The 21,399-nt window shown below is 46.9% G+C and overlaps 1 long non-coding RNA gene and 1 other non-coding gene across 2 annotated transcripts; both read right to left on the reverse strand.

Annotated features, from left to right (window-relative positions):
• Positions 1 to 489: 489 nt before the first annotated feature.
• On the reverse strand, positions 490 to 552 carry LOC125392513 (U7 small nuclear RNA). Its single transcript, XR_007229568.1, has one exon. It is a non-coding gene; the product is annotated as a U7 small nuclear RNA (small nuclear RNA).
• Positions 553 to 7,122: 6,570 nt separating this feature from the next.
• On the reverse strand, positions 7,123 to 19,849 carry LOC125392390 (uncharacterized). Its single transcript, XR_007229489.3, has 3 exons — positions 19,204 to 19,849; positions 11,495 to 11,634; positions 7,123 to 7,777 (listed from the first exon to the last, which is right to left on the reverse strand). It is a non-coding gene; the product is annotated as an uncharacterized LOC125392390 (long non-coding RNA).
• Positions 19,850 to 21,399: the final 1,550 nt, after the last annotated feature.

Consider the following 21,399-nt stretch of genomic DNA (forward strand, 5'->3'; position numbering starts at 1 on the left):
GGGAACTTTGTGGTCCACAGAGAGGCCTTGACCTTTCTCTGAGAATTCTGCTCTGGCTCTGCTTCCCGCCCATGGAGGTCATCACCACATCCTTACCTGTGTGTCCCATCTCCAGCAAAAGGCTGTTGTTCCCCAGGGCCAAGGACTGGCTCTGCAAACAGCCTCCTTTCTTTTTTCTTCTATTTTTAAAAAGTTTCGAGACAGGTTCTCATTACATAGTCCTAACTGTTCGGTACTCTCTCTGTTGACCAGGCTGGCCTTGAACTCACAGTAATCTACCTATTTCAGCCTCCCAAGCACTGGGATTAAAGCTGGTGCCGCCAGCACCTCTGACTTCTGACTCTCTAATGTTTACTCACTGATCCAGCTTCTGTCTTTCGAAGCTTCCCTGGATTTCTCTGTCCTTGGCAGTGGCTCCAGGGACATGCATCTAAGTCTGTGGGACCTGGAGTCCCCTCCTCCCCTGCTCCTCCCTGGCCTTACTCTAGGGGTGGTTTTCTGCTAAGAACCAGAAAGCCTGCTAGACACATTCTGAAAGAGCTGTAACCTCTGGCCTAGAGCCTTGACGCCGAAGCTGTAGGCCCTCCCCACTTGGGCGGCTCAGCGGCTGCTCTGAGGAGTTCTCTGCCTGTTATTTCAGTGTCTGGAGGACTCTGTTGGAGCACTTCTCACAGTTTAAAAAATACTACATTACTACACTGCTGTTATATAGTTCTGCTTTTTCCTTCATTGCTTAACTCTTTAAAAAGGAAATTGGGAAGAAGTTCATCACAGAGCCAAAGAACATACTCAAGAGTGTCAGGGCTTCTCCAGGGAGTTGCCTCATTGCCTGACTTTATTCCTATTGAGAGAGAGAGAGAGAGAGAGAGAGAGATCACCAAGAGCCAAAAAGAAAAAAAAAAAGGAGAGAATTTAACATGGCGATTTCTTCTTTTAAGTGGATAAATATCAGCACAATCACACAGTTACCACGCACGCACTGCCAGCATGCCTTTCCTCTCAGCAGCAGCGCCTGAAGAGCCGGCCTGCCCACATTCTCGATTGCTACACTGTAACAAGCACTGACTTGCCTCTGTCTGATTTCTTTTGACCTGTTTTTCTGAGCTTGGGTATTCAAGTCTTTGGGTTTCTGCTCTGTTTCCTCAGTGCTAGAATTCTGATTTACTTGGTTCTGCCGTACATCGTCTGTCTCCTGCATGCAAGACTTTTTATAATGTGCCTTTCCTGGTATTGCTCATGCAGGGCAGCAGATGGGAAACAGGAGGTCCTGGGAAACCGAGTGGCCTGGCCTGTGACATTGTTCCCTCTGGTTCCTGTCCCTGTGGAAACCAAGGCTCTTCTGGCCTGTGGGTTCTGTGACCTTCTGAATGTCAACCCACTTCCCATTTGGGCTAATTTTGAGCAAGCCAGTTTCCTTTACTCCCTACCCCCAACACATTGACTCAGGGACCCACACTCGCTCCGGACATCACAGTCTCTGACCCGTGCACAGTTCCAGTGTCTTTCCCCTGAGCTGTGCTTTCCAGGGGCTCCAAGCGAAAGGCAGATTGCCAGCAGACAAGTTCAGGATATACAGGATCTGAACTTGCCTGTCACTCATTCCTGCTGGTTTAGCCTACATGTATACTTCTGTGTTTATTTCTAAACATTCGAAGGCTAAATATGCATTCTATGTCTTTATACAAAGTGCATGGGTTATACACATATTTAAGTGTGTCACTCTTGTTTTAGAAAAAAAGTAACTGTAACCAAGAGCTTTAAAATACTTAATGAAAATTACATATCTTTCCCATTTACTCAAAATCCTATTTATAAAAAAGAAAGAAACGGCAGTGGTGGCGCAGGACTTTAATCCCAGCACTCAGGAAGCAGAGGCAGGTGAATCTCTGTGAGTGTGAGGCCAGCCTGGTCTACAGAGAGAATTCCAGGATAGCCAGGGCTATTACACAGCGAAACCCTGTCTTGAAAAGAAAGGAAGGAAGGAAGGAAGGAAGGAGGGAGGGAGGGAGGGAGGGAGGGAGGGAGAGAGGGAGGAAAAAAGGAAAGAAGAAAGAAAAGAACTAGAAAGACAAGTCAGCTGGCTAAGGCACTTGCCACCAAACCTGAAGTCCTGAGTTTGATCCCCAGGACCTACATGGTGAAGGAGGGTACTGACTCATCCAAGCTGCCCTCTGACCTCCACTGTGGAGCATGTGCCTGCCACCCCCAATAAATAATAAATAAATAAACTAATAAAAAAACAAGCCTAGGTCTCTCCTTACCATCCTGTTTCTCTGTAGCCTGCTGGAACCATGGCTCCCTGACTCGAGACTGAAGAGTTCTCTGTTGCTCTTTTCTAAAAGCCCTGAAATATATTGTTAGGTCTCTCCCTAGCTGTGATTTTTTTAAAAAAATGTTATATTACTCAATAAAGAGACTTTTCCATGAACAGACGCAGTATTCCCGTTGTAAAGAGAACACATTATACAATGACTGGGCAGTATTTTTTAAAAATTAGAAATATCAAGGAGAACCACCCTAGAACCTTCCAGAAGCTGTTTCTCCATCTCTCAGGCTTCAGCTTCCTCCTTCATACTATCCTGAAGTTGGCCCAAAGACTCCAATTATTCCTTACTGGGAGGAGATATGGATCACACACTGGCCTGGAAATGAGTTCTCGTTCCTCATCCGATCCCTCTCTCTGCCCACCATCCTTAGGGCTCTCTCCTTTTGGTCTCTCCACATTCTGCCGTTTTCATTCTCCATGGACCAGACCACACGAAGCATCTCACTTAGGTTGAATCCTGTCATGTGTGTCCTTCAGTGGCTGCCTCATTTCACTTAGCAGAATTTCCCCAAGGTTCATCCATGTCATTATAGCATGGACCAGGATTTCTTCCTTAAGTTTTTAAATTATATTTGTTTATGTACAGGGGAGTAAGTGTGAGCCCCGGCGAGCATATGGAAGTCAGAAGGCAACTTATGGGAGCTGGTCCTCTTCTCCTACCGTGTGTGTTCCAGGGATCAAACTCAGGTTGCCAAACTTGGTCGGCAGGTACCTTTTCCCTCGGAACCCTCTCACCGGCTTCTTCCTTTCTCTTTTTGACAAGGTCTTGATGTATAGCGCTCAGGCACCATAACACTTGGTGGGGGTCAGAGAACAACTTGAAGGATGGGCTGTTTTCTTCCATCATGTGGGTCCCTGAGAGGGTCCTCGGGTCATCACTGAGCCACCCCATCAAACCTTCGCATTTCCACGTGAGAGACAAGAACACGGACATGACATTGTTCTAGGTCTTCCCACATCCCACATTTCCATCCCAGTCTTCTCCTTTCCCGCCCTTGCTTTCATCTGCTCTCCGGTGCTCAGGGTGCCTGCTACTTTGACACAGCCCCTGCTTGCTCTGGAAGCTTCTGCTCGTTCCACTATGTGGCTGCTCGTTTGTCTAGAGTTTCTGTATATGGTACAAGCGCCACTGTGCCTTTTACCTTTTACACAACATTTTACACAACATACCCTGTTTTCTTTTGCTCATTTTTAAAATATCACTAAAAGGGGCAGCCTATGCTGAGCATTATGTCATTGTGAAATGTCATTGTTGTGTAAAGTCAGCACAGAAATACCTTCACTTAGGCTGAGACGGTGACAAGGACACTGGGTAATATAAGCTGTGGGAACGTTATAATATATGTGTTCCATTGGCCCAAACTCCCTGTGTGACTATATATTGAAATGTGTCCATAGCAGGATATCATTCTTGTTAATAGCTTTGGAGCAGTTCATTGGATGGCTACCTTCCATGATTTACTTAGTCCCTTGCTGATAGGATTTGGCTAGTTTCCATTCTTTGGCTATTAGAAAAAGGCTGTAAGGAATGCCCTTGACTAGATTTTATTCACGTTGCACATGTAAAATAAATATGCCAGAGTCAAAGGACATATTTGATGATAGAGCATGCCAAACCATCTAATACACATTCTCTCCAGCCTCCACTAAGTGTCTTACTTGATAAAAACTCACAAGGACTTTTAAAAACCCAGACAAATAATACAGAGTTTGACTCACTGATCCTGAAGCACCGGTCACGGGAGCCCTTAGTGCAAAACTGCAGAATGGGACAGACTGGAGCCAGTTGAGGTGGCACACAACTGTCACTTCAGTATATAGGAGATGAGGTAGGGGGCAGGGAGGTTGAGAATTCTGGGCTAGCCTGGGCTATACGGTGAATTCAAGACTACATGGTGAGACCCTGTCTCAAAAAAAAAAAATGTGCTAGGCTATTGTTCAGTGAGAGAGCTTTCCTAGCATCCTGAGACCCGGGATTCAGTCTTCAGCACGGGAAACATGTTGGACTGAGGATATACTGCTGGGTTCCACAATCAGCACTGTCTCTGCTGGGGTTGCAGGTCGGCAGTGACAACTGCCTGGTTTTTATGTGGGTGCTGGGGTTCAAACTCCAGTCCTCACAGGACAAGTGCTTTATCCACTAAGACACCTCCCCCAGTTACCATTGCAGAGGTCTTAAATTAAACCTCACACTTATTATCCTCTCTCTGTGTCTCTCTGTCTCTGTCTCTCTGTCTCTGTCTCTCTGTCTCTGTCTCTCTCTCTCGCTCTCTCTCTCTCTCTCTCTCACACACACACACACACACACACACACCAACATATCAGAAAGAAATGGGCTGTGAGGGAGGCAGATTTCTGCCTCTGACACCTTGCATATTTCCAGACAAGGAGATTTTTTTTCTGTGGACAGCAGTCCTTCCTGTAGCCCTGCAATGCCCATGTCTAATGACACACACCAGCTAGGGCACACACACTGGCAGGCTCAGAAAACAGGAGCTGAAATCCAAGGGGGTGAGCACGTGGTTTTTCCAATGCAGAATTATTTGATTTCCAGAAGTGAGGGGCTACTGGGTCAAAGGACAGAACATTCGATACCTATTCTCAAGCTTTCATTGACTCTTGGACTTTGCTGTTTTTTTCAAATAAAACCAAGGCTCAAAGAAATTAAGCTAGCCTAGGGCTCGGTACTCATAAACTGTAGCGAACAGATTGAACCCATATTTTCTCACTTTTGGTGGGAACAATTTCCATTAAATGTTACAGACTGAGACTCAAACACTTACAGTACAGGAAACAGAAATAAAAAACCTTTGCAGTAAATCAACTATATGAGCCTCTTGTCTCAAATTCTGATGTTATGACAGAATAACACAAACTCAGTAATTCATAGTTTATTCTCTGTGGTCCTGGAGGCCAGGAAGTACAATGGCAGGTGCCAGCATGGTATGAGGGCCTTCTCAACGCATCGCAACACGGCAGTGGTGAGGGTACGCGTGTGCTCAGCTCTCTCTTGTTTACGTTTTCCTAGTTCAATTCTGCGTGTGTGGATGTTTTGTCTGTACACAGCCTGTACAGCACGCTGGTACCTGGTGACTGAAGACGACGGGATCCCCTGGAACTGCAGGTACAGACACTGTAGCTGGAGTTATGAGCGACAGTACAGGTGCTGAAACTCAAACCTGGGTCCTCTGGAAGAGTAGCCAGTGCTTCTAACTGCTGAGCCATTTCTCCACCCTGCTCTTCTTACAGCTCGGTGAGGTCACGGGCATCCTGCTCTCATGACCCCATCTATCCCCATGTGCCCCCTGAAGGCCCCACCCTAAGCATCATCGATGTACTGATTGGAGACTCCAGTTTGCAACCTATGAACTCTGAGGACACAGTCCCATTCCAGCTCCTCCTTCCTAACTCTATCGCTTCATTCTGCTTCAGAGAACTTTACAGACGTACAATAAGGAAGAGGGCCCTGAAAATCCGTCAGTTTCGGGGACTCAGGAGGCTTGGGGTTCTTCCCAGCCTTGTCATTGACACTTCCCTATCTGGAAAAGTCAATGTATCTCTTATCTGTAAGGTGCAAACTCTGGATGGTACCTAAGGACACGTCTAGTTCAAAGTCCTTTGGTGAGCGAGTGACGTGGATGTGTGTGAAAGATAGGACCAAAGCCGTCTTCCCGGTAGTCTGCCACTGTGTATCATCCCCTGGGGGCATGAACCCCGCATCCCTGTATCCTTCACAGTTTTTCTCAGAACATCCTCACGCACCAAAGGAGCCTCTTGTGGTGACATCAGCCTCTAAATGCTGATTAGAAGGCAAGTGACAGAAACCTAAGGTTAGGTCTACTTCAGAGGTATTTGTGTATTTACTTATTTATTTTACAGATTGCCTCTGTTGGAGGCAGGCCTGAAACTCTCTACGCAGTCAAGGATGACCTCAGACGCCCGATTCTCTGCTCTGGTTCCTGTGTACTGGGATTGCAGGTGTGTACTGCCACGCCTGCTTTATGCAGGACTGGAGCGGAGCCCAGGGCTGTGTGCTTATAGGCAAGCACTCTACCAGCTGAGGACTCCACCATCTCCAGACCCTCAGGAGGGTCACTGTATTTCATTTTTGGTGGTGGTGTGGTGGGGAGGGACAGACACATGATAGAAGAGATGGTATGTATAAGAAAAACGTATTTATCTAGTGAAGACCAGACAGAAAGGAAAACATTTGATTGTGGTGTTGGGGGGAATAACAAGAGGCTTCTCTTTCTCAGTTATCCTTAGTATAGTTTATGCAGTAACAAGTCACAAGAGCACTCTGTTAGATGCCAGTGGTGAGCCTGGGGCTGAGAGCTTTGGAAGCTTTTAAAATGGTACATCCGGGCTGCGTGTGGTGGCACATGCCTGTGATTCTAGCACTTTGGAGACTGAGGCATGATTGGCAAGTTTTGTCAGCCAGCCTGGGCAATAGTTTGACTGAGATAGAATAGAGGGACACAAAAGATCAAGGAGACATGAGAAGAGAAGAATCCTTCACTCCAGGGTCCAATGGAAGTTTTTCTCCAGTCAAGAATAAAGAATTCACAGCATATAGGGCTGGAGAGATGGGTCAGTGGTTAAGATCACTGGTTGCCCTTGCAGAAGACCCAGGTTTGATTCGCAGTCCCCTCCTGGTGCCTCTCAACCACTGGATCCAGTCAGTGCCTGGTGCCCTCTTCTGGCCTCTGCAGGCACCAAGAACCAGGTACACAAACGGTGCACAGTAAGCAAACGGTGCATGTAAGCAAAACACCAATATACATTCAATTTAAATTTTAAAAAATTCAGCACAGGTAACAACACTTGGCATCAAGTTTGCTGGCACAGAGTATTTATTTATTTTATGTACAGATGTTCCCGGATAAGAATGCTGAAACAGGCCAGCAAGTTGGTAAAGGCATTTGCAGGTGAGCTTGACAGCTTGCTTCCAGTCCCCTAGGACTCACAAAAGTAGAAAGAGAGAGAAGGATCTCTGTGAGTTAGAGGCCAGCCTGGTTTACAGAGTGAGTTCCAGGACAGCCAGAGCTACATGGAGAACCCTGTCTCTGGGGCTAGAAAAATGACCCAGCAGTGAAGAGCTATTGCTGCTTTTCAAGAGAACCCAAGTTTGGTTTCCCAGAACCTACATGAGGTGGCTCACAGCTGCTTGTCAACACCTGCTCCAGAGGATTGGACACTCTCTTCTGTAAAAATGCATTGTCATGGACCACGGTGTGAGATGCGCTTAGGACTCACGAGAGCATCACAGACAAGCAGGAGGAGACTCCAGGGCTTCTCCCCTCCTGGCTGGGGAGTTAGAGAAGAGCAGGCAATCTGCTGCCTCAGGACGTTTATCCCATAAGGCTTTGCATCCCGATCTCATGGGACAGGGAGTTGGGAAGGGGACTAGGCTGGAAGGGCATGAGGATTGCAATTCTCTGAAGTACCAGCCTGTGGGGAAAGGAGAGCGAGGATTTCACGGAATTAGGAGCCTTAAAAGCCAGTCTGAAGCCAAACTGTCGCACCAGCCGCCCCCCCCCCCCCCCCCCCCGCCTGCCTTTACACCCTGCTGGAGTCCTCGTCTGCAGAATCTTATATTAAGAACTATTGGCCTTTTCTAGTCTCGTGAATCTGATATTACAGAGTGAGGGTCTTGTTTCTCATATAAAATAGGAAAAATAACACCTGAGCCCTGTGGGGGTAGGGTATAGCTGTGATCCGGGAGTTTGTGAAAAGGAGGACTAAGAGTTCAAGGTCATCCTTGGCTACTCAAGTGCCTTTGGGGCTAGATCCGGCTGTAAGGAGATCCTGTCTCTAAACAAAAACAAAGTATCTATTACTGGATAGTGAAAAGTGGGAACTTGTTAGCAGGCCATGGCCCGGCCCAGCAACGGTGTTTCTTGCAGCAGCTGGCCTCTTTGCTTTAATCTTAAATCAGCAGCACAGTGCTGATCTCAGCTCCTTCCTTCCAGAAAGCACTCTCCTGTGGACGTGTTAGGATGAAGACAGACTGTTTTTACTACAAATGAATAAAAGAACTTTTGGGCGGTGTTGAGACCCACCCGGGTGAAAGGTCTGTTCACCCTAGAGTCTGAGTTATCGGAACTTTAACTTTAAATATTCTGAAATCCCAGCCAGAGGCCTCTGACAATCTCCACAAGAGGAGGTAGCTGCCAGGAGAGTCTTTTGGAGAAACAAGCGCTTAACCAGGGTTTCAGTGTGAAGGGGTGTGTGGACGCAGATGTGCACAGTGGTCATGCTCCCTAAAACCTTGTCCAACCCTCAACCGATGGCAACATTGTTGCAAAGACGATGGAAGTGCTTCTGGGGGCCTAAGCTTCTTTTCTCTCTCCTCAGTGGAAGGGTTTAGGTCTCAGTCCAGCTAAGGACTCTGACAGTTAATTAAGAAAGACAGTAAAGTAATAAGGAACAAGAGAAAGCCTGAAAACTATTATTATGGGGGGGGGGCGGGGAGTGTGTAGGGTGCGTGCAAGCTGTGTGTATGAGGTCAGAGGATTTCTTTGTGGAACTCGACGTGGGACTGGCCTCGGGCTGCCGGTCAGGCTCACACAGCAAGTCCTTTCCACCCGCTCTCTTGCCAGACTGGGAGAACCTTTTAAACTACAGAAGTGGGCCAGGATGCTAATCAATAAACATAAGGCTGGTTTCCTGCCAGGTGTGGTGATGCACACCTTTAATCCCAGCGCTTGGCAGGTACAGGCAGGTGGATCTCTGTGTTTGATGCTAGTCTTGACCTTGACTTAAAAAAAAAAAAAAGATTGAAGGACTCTTAACAGTCAAGGTCAGTGTGGCTCCCTGTGCCCTGGGCACCGGGTGTATGGAAGGGAGCTCGCTCTCAAAGTGCCATAGAGCAGTCTTTAACCCCTGTGCTGTGAATACTGCCTTCCCTCTTGCCTCTCCTGCAGTGATTTGGACCTTCTTCCAAAGCTTGAAACACCAGCTTCTGGAATGGCCATAGGCTTGACTTCAATACACCAGATTTTGCCTTTGTTGGGAGCATAGCGACTGCTCGGATCTTGGTCCAGTTCTCCACTCTGGATCTTTGCCTTGGCTTAACCACATCCAGACTTGCCTGGATTAAACAGCTTAAGCAGATTCAAAGTTTCCACCAGAGGAAATGACTGGCACCCCTTCGCTGAGTGTTCACCTGCTAGACCCTGCCCCTTCTGAGGTCAGCACAGCCAGTGGAAAGGTAGAGCTGCTTTGTGCAGGAGAAAACAGCATGACAGTGGGTGGGAGCTGCACTGTGGAGGCCCCAGTCTAGCTTTGGATCTCACATAGCAACCAGGAAAGCTACCTATTCAGAATGCACCCTGGCTCAGGGTCAGAATGTTCGCAATGCTGAGATCGCAGCCCTGCAGCCAAATGGTGGTCAGAGGTGATGTTATTGAAGCAGCTGGGTCCAGGGGCCTCTCTGACTTGCAGGATGGGACAGATTATGACAAGGACTGTGCCAGAGATGGTGGCACACGCCTTTAATCCCAGCACTAGGGAGCAGAGGCAGGCAGATCTCCGAGTTTGGAGCCAACCTGGCCTGCAGAGCAAGTTCTAGGACAGCCGGGGATACACAGAGAAACCCTGTCTCGAAAAACAAAAAACAAAGAACTGTGTGATGCTGTGTGCTCACAGTATCAAACCACAGCAAAGATTTGTGCCAAATGTAGTAGGATTACTGAAGGATTTGACTATTAAAAGGTTTCCCTTACATTATTGTTTTCACTATTGCTACTCTAAAAAGAATGGATATGTGCATATATGTAAGTATACATGCACATTGTTTTCTATGTGCCTGTGTGTGGATCCCTTGCTGCTCCTCCATCAGTGCCAGTGGTGCCACTTGTGGCAGCCTCTGTGGAAGTTTCCAGTTCACAGTATGTAGCTCAGAATGAAAGTGTGGTGGCACACCAAGACTCCAATGTCCCTGTAATGCCAGCACAAGCTTCAGGCCCAGGCCCAGTCCAGGGACAGAATTATCGTGTCTGGGATTCAAACCAACAGTCTGTCAGTGTACAGCAGCAGTACTCTCCTGCACAGTCTCAAGCAACCATCTATTGTCAAGGACAGACATGTTCAGCTGTCTATGGTGTGACGTCTCCACATTCACAGACAGTTCCACCAGTTGTGCCGTTATGCCCTCCCCTCGTAAAATTGGACAAAAATTTGCACAACAAATTGAAATACACAGATATTGGGAACAAAATTTAGTTCCATGTGCCAAATTAAATGAATTAAATTGCTGCATGTTTGCAGCATATCTGCCTATTGGGAATGTCATCAAGGTATAATCTTTGGCTAGTGTTATGTGCCTGTACTTTTAAAAAAAGGTACACCAGAAAAGGACCGGAAGTCTACTACCATAGTCAAACTCCACCTTAATTTCAACATGACTTTTGGAAATAGGAAGAAAGTTACAAAACCAGTATTTTGGTACCATGTGTAAACCTGGTTAAATTAGTCTTCTAAAAGCTGCCATTAGGACATTCTGCGAAAAGGTAACATCACAGCTGGTTATAAATAAAACCATCGGGTCAACACTAGGGTGCCTGAGATAAGCTCTGGAGTTTATTGTGCTGGCCTGCACCAGAAGACACCTGCATTCTCATTACTAAAACTGTAGAACAGAACTGCACCAGGAAAAGCAGAGCTAAACTTCTCTTCCTCTTGTGACATTTCCCATGTGGATGATGGCTTGCACTCATCAGAAGAACTCAGAGACGTAGGGTGGCGCTTCTCCCGACAAGAAAGGCCCACCAGCTAAAACACCTGATGTGTGCCTGAGTTTATTCTGAACTTGCTATCGAAAAGAGGAATATTTGTGTAAATTGCCTCTGGATGGCGTCCTGTGTGGGTGAAGTAGCTTTCAAGGAGCAGACAGCTGTGACATTAATGAGAATATGTCAGAGATGAGCAAGGCTCCTGGCCAGGTGCTGGCTGCCATGGGTCATTCCAATGTGTCTGTAATGATCGAGAGGGTTAAGAAGCAGATGAAAAACCTCGATGAAGTCACATTGGTAATGAAGGGCGCTCTGAGCTCTCCCACCATGTCGACCACACATCAGGAGCAGGAGAAAAGTGACCAGAGCATTCTGGATCCAGCGAGTGCCTCTCCTGTGGGTGAAGGCTCTGGGTTCAGCCTGGAGGACCTACCGACTGGGAGGAAGAACCCGCGGACTCGGAGGAAGGAGCCTCCTCAGTGAATGTACTTTCTGTAGGGTCCATCTTGAGGCCAGGTTGGGGATCCTGCATACTTTGTGGACTGGATTCCAATCACACACCGCTTAACACACCTGAAATAAGCAGCAATTCAACTAAGGGTTCTTTAGTTACGAATGAAAGGAAAGATTTTTCAGAAAACTTTGAGAAAGTGACATAAAAGAGAGAGGACCTCCTAAGTAAAAAAGCAATTGAAAATCTCAAAGAAAATTTGAGATGTCTGATCAGGAAGGGGGAATCAAAGAAGGCTGGGAAAGGAAAGAAGGAATACTTAAAAAACACACACACACACAACAAACCAAAAACCATTCTTTTAACTCCCAACTGGAAGACAGCCCGAGATCCTGAGGGGAAGATCTATTACTACCATGTAATCACAAGGCAGACTCAGTGGGATCCTCCACTTGGGAGAGCCCAGGAGATGATGCAAACCTTGAGCATGAAGCTGAGATGGACCTGGGAACCCCAACATATGATGAAAACCCCATGAAGACATCAAAAAAGCCCAAGACAGCAGAAGCAGACACTTCCAGTGAGCTGGCAAAGAAAAGCAAGGAAGTATTCAGAAAGGAGATGTCTCAGTTCATTGTCCAGTGCCTGAGTCCTTACCACAAACCTGACTGCAAGGGGGGCAGAATCACCACAACTGAAGATTTCAAACACCTCGCTCGAAAGCTGACTCATGAGTCATGAATAAGGATCTGAAGTTCTGTAAGAACCCGAGGACCTGGAGTGCAATGCGAACATGAAACACAAAACCAAGGAGAACATTAAGAAGTACATGCAGAAGTTTGGGACTGTTCACAAACAGCTCCTCTCACCCTAGCCAACAGGGGCGTGGGTTCCTACCACTGTCCTGTAACATGGTCTTTCCTTTGTACCCATCCTAAGGACTGAGAACTTTTATTCCAATGTCTTTCCAAGGCCAAGTGACCCTCACAATCCACAGTTCAAAAAATTAGAATAAATAAAATAGATGCCAATTATGTATTGGGAGAGAGAATATACTCCCACCTATTTATTTTTGTGAAATACTATTTTAGAACCATATGCCTTCTTTCTACTATAGCTTGTCCGGTAGGATTATATGGAATACCTGTAATATGTTTAATATCATTATTTGCACAAAAAGTTTGAAATTTTCCACTAGTGTATGCAGGATCATTATCTGTTTTAGTAACATTAGGTAAGCCCATATAAGCAAAAGCCAGTAGGCAATGAGCTATCACATCCTTCATTTTCTCCCCACTATGCAGCGAAGCAAAAACTACTTTAGAGCAAGTATCAACTGAAACATGCATGTATTTCAGCTTTCCAGCCGAGGGTAGGTGGGTAACATCCATCTGCCAAATGTCATTCGGTTTAAGACCACAAGGATTAACTCCAGTAATGGTGTATTATAAAAAGGAGCACAGGCGGAACATTGGGTGGTGATTTGTAAGGCGGTGGCTCTGGAGCAACCAGTATGGTGCTGCAGGGAACGAGCATTTAAGTGACTTTTTTTTTTTTTAATGGAATTTAGAAGCCTTTTCTTTGGGGCTGGCAAATAATATTCAGGAACATGCATCTGCGAGCTGATTACCCTTGGCCAGGGGTCCAGGTAATTGAGTATGACCTCTAATATGAGTCACAAAAATAGGATCCCGCCTGGACCATAATAAATATTGCAGACAGCATAATTATTGTTGTATACGGGACACAGGAGAAATAAGGAGTGGTCTCTAAAGGAGAAATAATTTGAGACAAGTAAATACTATCAGTATATAAATTAATTGACTCGTCAGGAAACATTTGTAATGCTAGAATACAGGCTGTTATTTCGGCTGCTTGAGTAGAGACATTGCCAACAGGTGTTTGGGATACTAGGCCTTGAGAAACGACCACAGCATTTCCTTTTGGGGAACCGTCTGTAAGAACTGTTCGAGCTCCCACCAGAGGCCTAGGTTTTACTATTCGTGGAAAGATAACCAGGATGGCTTTTAAAGAAACTTAACAATGAATGTTGGGGATAATGGCTGTCAATCACTGCATCAGTTGATAATAAATATAGAGTCTAATCATCCATTGCACGTCACCCAAAAAACACTGCCAATCATGTAAGTTTTTAAGATGAGCACAATCAAACCGCAACTTTTGTGGTTTAATTTCTCCTTATATTGCAAAATATAACCCAGATAAGAATACGGAGGCATGGCTTGAATCTTTTCTGGTGCAATAATCAATCCGGCAGCTGCTAGGGCTTGTTGCATATCAGCAAAAGCATTACGCACTTTTTCCAGACATTTAACGGCCAATAGAATATCATCCATATTATGAATTATATAAAGATTGGGGTTTTTCTGTGTAATAGGATGTAGTGCTGCTGCCACATAAGACTGGCATATAGTGGGGCTCTTTGACATGCCCTGGGGTGATGCGACCCAATGGAAGCGTAATGCAGGTTCTTTAAAATTAATAGAGAGTAGGCTGAAAGCAAATCGAAAGCAAACATCAGGATGCAAAGGAATAGTAAAAAAGCAATCCTTTAAATCAACATATGACTGGAAAAACCCTCATGTCCTTCTTCATCATGCCATTTCATATTTTTGAACTTTCTTGAGGAGTTGTCTGACCTGTTCCCTGCAGCCGTGCAGTACCTTCTTCCAAGGGCCGTGCCTTTGGCCAATATTTTAAGGACAAAACTGATACATCCGCCCCAGAATCTAATACACCATCAAAGCCCTTTCCCTCTATAGTTATTCTAAGTTGGGGCCGTTCACTTAACTGTGCCACCCAGAAGGCAGCCGTTCCAGGGGACCCGAACCCTTGCTTGCCACGGGCTCGTGTATCTTTATAGTCTGCATCTACTATCCCAGGATGTATCTGGATCCCCTTTAAAAGGGTACTGCTTCTGCCTAATATAAATCCCATGGTACCTGGTGGTAAGGGCCCATATGCTCCTGTAGGGAGTGCATGCACTTCCATTTGTGGAGTTAAGACTGCTCTGGCAGAGGCACAGAGGTTCAATCCTGTGCTCCCTGGTGTGGCTCTGACAAGGTCTGCAATGCAAAAGGATTGCTCTGTGGAAGGAACTGGACACGGCCTCTGCTGGGGTACTGTTCCTGCGGTCCCGTGGTCATTGTTCCACACACTGAGGTTTTGGGGCCCTGGAGCAGGGCCCTCTGCCAGTTTCCCTGCTGTTGATTAATGGTAGGTGGCAGGGGTTTCCCATCTATATCTGTTTTGGAGAGGCAATCATTAGTCCAACACACTCCATTTCTGCATCTAGGGCACATGCCAGGTTTCCTGCTTCCCCTCATCAGCTGTGGGCATTCCTTTCGAAAATGACCAGCAGTTCTGCAATTAAAACAATTGCAGCCTCCAGTTCCAAGTCCCTGTCCTCGTATGTTTCTCCCAAGGTTGAATAGCTGCCGCTATAACCTGGCCTTGAATGAAATGCTCATCTATATTTCTGCATATCCTGATCTATTCATTTAAACTCTTTGCTTTGTGAGGGCGTAAGGCTTCCTTATAATATTTGTTGGCATTTTCAAATGCAAGTCACTTTATTATAGGCATGACTGTTGTCACATCTCCAAACAATCTACCTGCTAATTGTAACAGTCTATCTACATAATCTTGGAATGGTTCAGATGGTCCTTGTAAAACTTTCGATAATTGATCCCCAGCTGCTTTGTTAGGTAGGCCCTTCCAAGCTTTAGTGGCAGCTGCAGCTATTTGGGCGAATACACCTGGATCATACAGAATTTGTTGCTGCAAATCAGCATAAGCCTCAGCCCCAGTTAACATATCTAGATTACATTGACCTTGACCCGCTAGAGCATTTAACTGGGTTGTTTGCTTACAATTTTCCTGATATTCCCCTCGCCATAGGAGATAATCTCCCCCAGATAAGACAGCACAACATAATTGCAGCCAATCATTTGGTGTTAAATTCAGAGTGGAGAAAGATTCTACCATGGCCAACATGAAGGGTGCTTGAGCCCCATATGCAGCTACAGCTTCCTTCAATTGCTTCATTTCTTTAAATTGTATTGCAAAATGTTGGCGAATTATTTGCCCTGGGTTGTTGGGGTCTGGCACCTCCATTACTGGTGCAACCATGTGTGTAGGACGGAAGCAAACTCCTTTGTTTTGTTCAATGTTAGAGCCCCTACTTAACTGCACTACCATTCCCAGATGCTCCCATGGGTGCTGGGGATTGAGTTCTGATCCTCCTGCTTGTAAGACAAACTCGCTGCTGAGTCATCTCTCCAGCCCTACTATTACTATGTTTACCTTTACAGATAAAAAGTTTTAGTTTTATAATTAAAAACAGAGTAAGCAAAGAATCAAAACAAAATATAAAATCAATAATTAAAACACATACAAATGGGGCTGGAGAGATGGCTTATCAGTTAAGAGCACTTGTTGCTCTTGCAGAGGACCCAGGTTCAGTGCCCAGCATCCACATGGCAAATTCAGCCATAAGTAAATCCAGTTCCTTGGAATCTGGCACCCTCTTCAGGCTTCTGTGGGCACTAGGCAGGCATGCAATGTATGCGTGTAAGACTTTAAGACAATTCTGAAGCCATTTCTGACAATTCCAAACCCTCTCAGCCTCTGTGCCTCAGTGCTTCCCCTCCTCCCCTGGGAACCAAGGACCTAACAGCTCCACACGCACGTACTCAGTTCCTGAACAATTACCCATACACGTATGTTTTGATTCAGTCCCCTGGGAAACGGGGTCAAAATGACCTCTTACCTCATCTGATCTGACAATAGTTCTCCAGTCAATTATTGGTATTAGCCCGTTTCGAATAAGCCAATCATAATGGTCAAGGAACAACCCCTCTTGTTTCTATGGGGCCTTCTCCTTTAAAAGTAGACTGTACCAGCTAGTTGGGGTCTCTCAGCTTCCCGAATGCTGGGGGACCCTGTCATGACAGAATTAATAAAATCCTCATGCTTTTGCATCGGCTGTGGTGTATGAGGTGGTCTCTGGGGGCGACTCCTTCTTGGGTTGGACACTAGAGTCCAACAGCACGCGCGCGCGCGCACACACACACACACACACACACAGGCACACCACAGATACACACACAGAAAAATAATCTAGTGGAGATCGTGGAAGTAGACACAGCTGGGCATCCACTGGGTGGCCCCGATGGCAGAAGACAGGACATCTTCAGTGGTGATATCAAACAATGGGACCTTTCTACAGAGACCAGGAAACCTGGGTTCTGTGCTAGCTCTGGATTACTATCTGGTAACTGGTGGCAAAATGTTGAGCCTCAGCGTGGTGTGAAAGCCGTGCTGATGTGACTGAGCATTGCACACGTGATCACCGTGTTCCTAGTGTTCCACAGACCTTTGGCGACAGCGGCTTTCAGGCTTTCATCATCCCGATTGTTCAGGTGAGGAAACTGAGAAACTGGGAGGGTAAGCAATTTGTCCAAGGACACTGGCCTAGGAAGGAGCAGAGTTTGTAAGTATGAAGGGGTGTGGCAGCTTACAGCCCCACCCCCACCAGATGCCAGGAGGCAGAACTTTTCCTCTCTTTCCTTTTCCCTTCCTTCCTTCCTTCCTTTCTTTTTTGAAACCTGAGAACAATTGCAGCAGCATTTGAGAAGAAAACACAGGCCAGACAAGCTAGAAACGCAGGAGGCTGCCAGGAAGAAGGGGATGGAGAACAGAGGGAAAGTCGTGCCTTTTAAGTCAGTCACGGAGTTTGGCAAGCAGCTGTGGAAAGGACAGGACAGGGAGGTATTCGATGAAACCGCGAGGAAGCCGTGTGTCAGGGAAAGCAAGCTGAGGTTTCCTTCTGCTGATGTTTGAAAGAGATAAAAAGGAAGAGAAAGGGGCCAGGGGAATGACTCAGAAGGTAATAATTCTTGCCATCAAGCTTGACCTGGGCTTTGAACAAGAATGTCTCCACGTAGACACGTGGTCCTCAGCGGGTGGTACTGTTTGTGGAGGTTAAGGGGGTGTGGTCTTGTCGGAGGAAGCAGCCCCTGGAGGCAAGCTTCGGCAGTGGAGCCATTTCCACTTGCTGTTTCTGCTTCGTGCTTGTGGCTCAAGAACATCTTGACCCCTCCCTCAGCTCGCTGCTCCAGTTCCTATACCTGCTGCTTTGCCCCCGTTGATGTACTTCTAGCCCCCAGGAACTATAAGCCCAGATACTCTTTCTTCTATAAATTGCCGTGGTCATGGTGTTTTTTATCATAGTAACTAAGATGTCTGGTGACCTGAGTTTGATTCCTGGAACCCACGTGGTGGGGGGAGAGGACTGACTCCTACGAGCTGTCCTCTGACCTCCATGTGTGCAGCGTGGCGTGGGCGCACCCACATACACATATGCAAGATAAATACGTGTAAGACATTACAAGGAAAGTTATGCTTTTTGATTCAGAACTGAGAAAACAAGGGCCAGCTTAGCAGTATGGATCTACAAGCAGCCGGGCAGTGGTGGCGCACACCTTTAATCCCAGCACTTGGGAGGCAGAGGTAGGTGGATCTCTGTGAGTTTGAGGCCACCCTGGTCTACAGAGTGAGTTTCAGGACAACTAGGACTGTTTCACAGAGAAACTATGTCTTGAACCCCACTACCGCCACCTACCCCCCCTAAAAAAAAAAAACTACAAGCAATTGGCTGATATGTGAGCTTGCTCTCTCCTCATTTTGGGGACAGGATCTCATAGCCTAGGTTGACCTCAACCTATGTAACTGAGGATGACCTTAAACTTCTGATCTTTCTGCTTCTACCTTCCCAGTGCTGGGGAGATGGGTGCATGTCATCACACTGGCGCTTGAACCTCCCAAGTAAGCTACACTCCCAGCCCTGCACTTTTCTTTTTAAAATGTCTCATAAGCGCTTTGGTAAGAAGGGTCCCAAAGGGTTCCTCTCTGAGGTCAGCATGGCAGCGAAGTGGATCCTGAAGTGGCCCAACCGGGAGAACACCATTCTTACTGTGACAAGTATTTCCACAGGGAAGGAAGTCAGTAGGGACCAGCATGCTCTCCTGGTGTGTCTACCATGTTACTTGGGTGCCACCTGACTTTTGAACTCTGTGAGCTAGGGTCGTGAACCAGGACTAGGGTTTGGCTATCAAGCAATCTGGTTCAGAGCCTGTCTCTGCTACCTGCTGGCCGAAGAATGCTTGCAGCTCACTGAACTCCTGGGTCTCCGTTGGTAGCAAGGGTTCCAAGGTCTTTCTAAAGCCATCTAGGTGGTTCTGATCGCAATCAGTGTGGGGAACTTTCTGAGATGGATTTCTCTATACTTTTTGCTCGGAGCCCATAAAATGGGGTGATTATTCTAATCAAAATTCCTTTTCCAGGTACTTACTTGGCATTTTTCCATTTCGCGATCAGAATTAAAACCATGTATTCAGCATTATGCAAACCCCAGGTCAGTGGGAGAACAGAAACGCAAAGCCTCCTGCTAGCCTCAGGTCCCTCTGTCAACAGATATTTCTGACATGGTATTTCTGAGAATCGACTGGACACTGTCCAGCACATGAGCCAATAGATATAAAACAACTAGAGGAAAAATTTATTCTGACAACTTTCCAGATAATCTGAAGTTCTCTGTGTAGATATGTGTTCTATATGTGCGTATATATTACAGGATGCATAAAATTCAAACCAAAACCTTACCTTACCTCCAGCTCTGGATTCCCTGGATCAGTTTTGCACAGGGTCCCTCGCAATAGGATATGTGGCTTTCCTTCTAGGATGTGGGGCGGGATACAGCAGGACACCCTGGAGTTTGAGTCTGATCACCTCCGTCTTCTTGGGGAGTGGGTCTGAATCTCCGGAAGGTAAGAGCAGCATATGCCAGCAAGGCCTCCTTGAAGTCCTGCCTTCTTCCCTCATCAGCACTGAAATCACCTGGGGACTTGTGGAGGTGAAGTTGGGAGGGCCTCCCAGGTGGGGCTCTCAGAGGCTGTAGCCCAGGGACCATGCTTTCGAAGCACCGGACTGGATAAGCAAATGTCATTGTCCCCTGAGCCTTCTGAAGCTGACTCTTGGGTGTCCTGTGAGGCCACTTCATGTGTGGAAAGTTGTCACCTTGAGGGCTGGGAACGTAGGAATTCCAATCAGTGGAGGCAGGTAGTGCCCCCAGACTGGACAGGACTGTTCTAGGAATCACAGTCCAGCAATGGCTCCAAGTCCAGGGAGAAAGGCAAGACTCCAGTCAGGATCACAGGACTGGAGATAGAGCTCAGGGTAGGGAGCCTGCCTACTATGCATGAGGCTCTCTGTCCAGTCCCCACTACAAGAAAGATCCTCAGAGGGCATGTTTTCTACAACAATGCTTATGAGAAGGGAAGTCAGCCCCAGAGTGAATCTTCAGGCGGGACTTGACATACGAACATTCTTCAATTCATATCCTGAGCTCTAGAAGAGTCAGTACAGCCAGATGGAGGGGCCCTGAGTCCTAGGACGTCCTGTGGAGATCTCGGTGTGCTATGGAAAACTAAAACTAAACCTTGATGGTGCCTCCTGATGTACAAGATTGCTCTTGAGAAACAAACGGTTGGGGTGGGAAACACTCCTTATGAAAGCTTCCTTGCACTGTGAACAGCGCCCAAGTTCCTGGCCGGTTAACAGGCAGAGATTGCATCAGGTCCGCTGGTTCTATTTCTACTGTTGAAGTGGTCGAAGAGGCACCCTCACTCTTGAGTGTGTGCACATGTGTGCGCACATACACGTGTACCGTTTCTCAGGTAGTTCCTCCCTCCCTCCCTCCCTCCCTCCCTCCCTCCCTCTCCCCCCCCCCTCCTTCCTTCTCTCTCTCTCTCTCTCTCTCTCTCTCTCTCTCTCTCTCTCTCTCTCTCTCTCTCTTTCTGGGTCTCTAACTGGCCCCAGGCATCGCAGGCCAGGTTCTGGTGGAGCCCAGGGCATCTGTCTCCTCTCAGTTGTGGTACAAAGAGCCACCATTTATGGCTTAAAAAAAAAGTAATTGTGAGCATTAAACATGTCTCTGTGCCCTTTATCAACCCAACTATCTCCCCAGCATGGGTTTTTGGTTTGGTTTGGGTTCGGGTTTTTTTTTTTTTTTTTTTTTTTGAGCGGTCTCACAATGTGGTTCAAGCTGGCCTCAGACTTGCAGCAGGCTTCTGGCGTCAGCGTCCCTCCACCCCCACCCTCAGTTCTGGGAGCCCAGCTCCAGGCCTCCCCCATACTTTCCCATTAGTCATTCAGAGTCCCTTGAACAGTCCTCAGACAACACGGACACACAGCTTTCAGTGAGAAGGGAACATGACCTAGCCTGGGAAGCCTTGTTGATTTATTTTTTTATATAAATAATAATAATAAAACTACTACCCTGACTCTTCATAATAAAAGATTGTTTCAATGAACTGTTCTTCAGCTGGTCATCCGTCCTGTCTAGAGTGTCTTCATTTCACTAGTGCACCGAGAAATTTCCCGGCATGCAGGTCAAAGCGGCTTATTTTTCCCTTCTCTGCGCCTCTAACGCGAAGAACTCCACGCTCTACATGTCTCGCAGACTCCATTAGCAAGCGCGCTGCAGCTCTCTGGCGCAGGAGCTGTTCTCCCTGATGGGGTTTAATAGCACCAGAGCCTCTCGATGCTAGACGAAGGTTCAGGATTAGACGGGAAGGAGCGAGGTGAGTAAGCACAAAGCAGGACCGGATGTGAGCGCTGACAGCTGAAAATGACGGCGGCTGGGAAAGCCTCCCACAGCCGGCCGATAATGGACTCCACCATACTTCAACCGAGAGGGGCTGGGAGGTCATGGAAACGATAAGGGGTTCTGAAAAGGCACAACTCATCTCGTCTTAAGCTTCCTGAAAGTATTCTTGCTGACTCAAAGAAGGTCCTAAATGGAA

This window comes from Myodes glareolus, chromosome 12 (genome assembly GCF_982192425.1).
Source record: "Myodes glareolus chromosome 12, mMyoGla1.1, whole genome shotgun sequence".
NCBI classification, from domain to species: Eukaryota; Metazoa; Chordata; class Mammalia; order Rodentia; family Cricetidae; genus Myodes; species Myodes glareolus.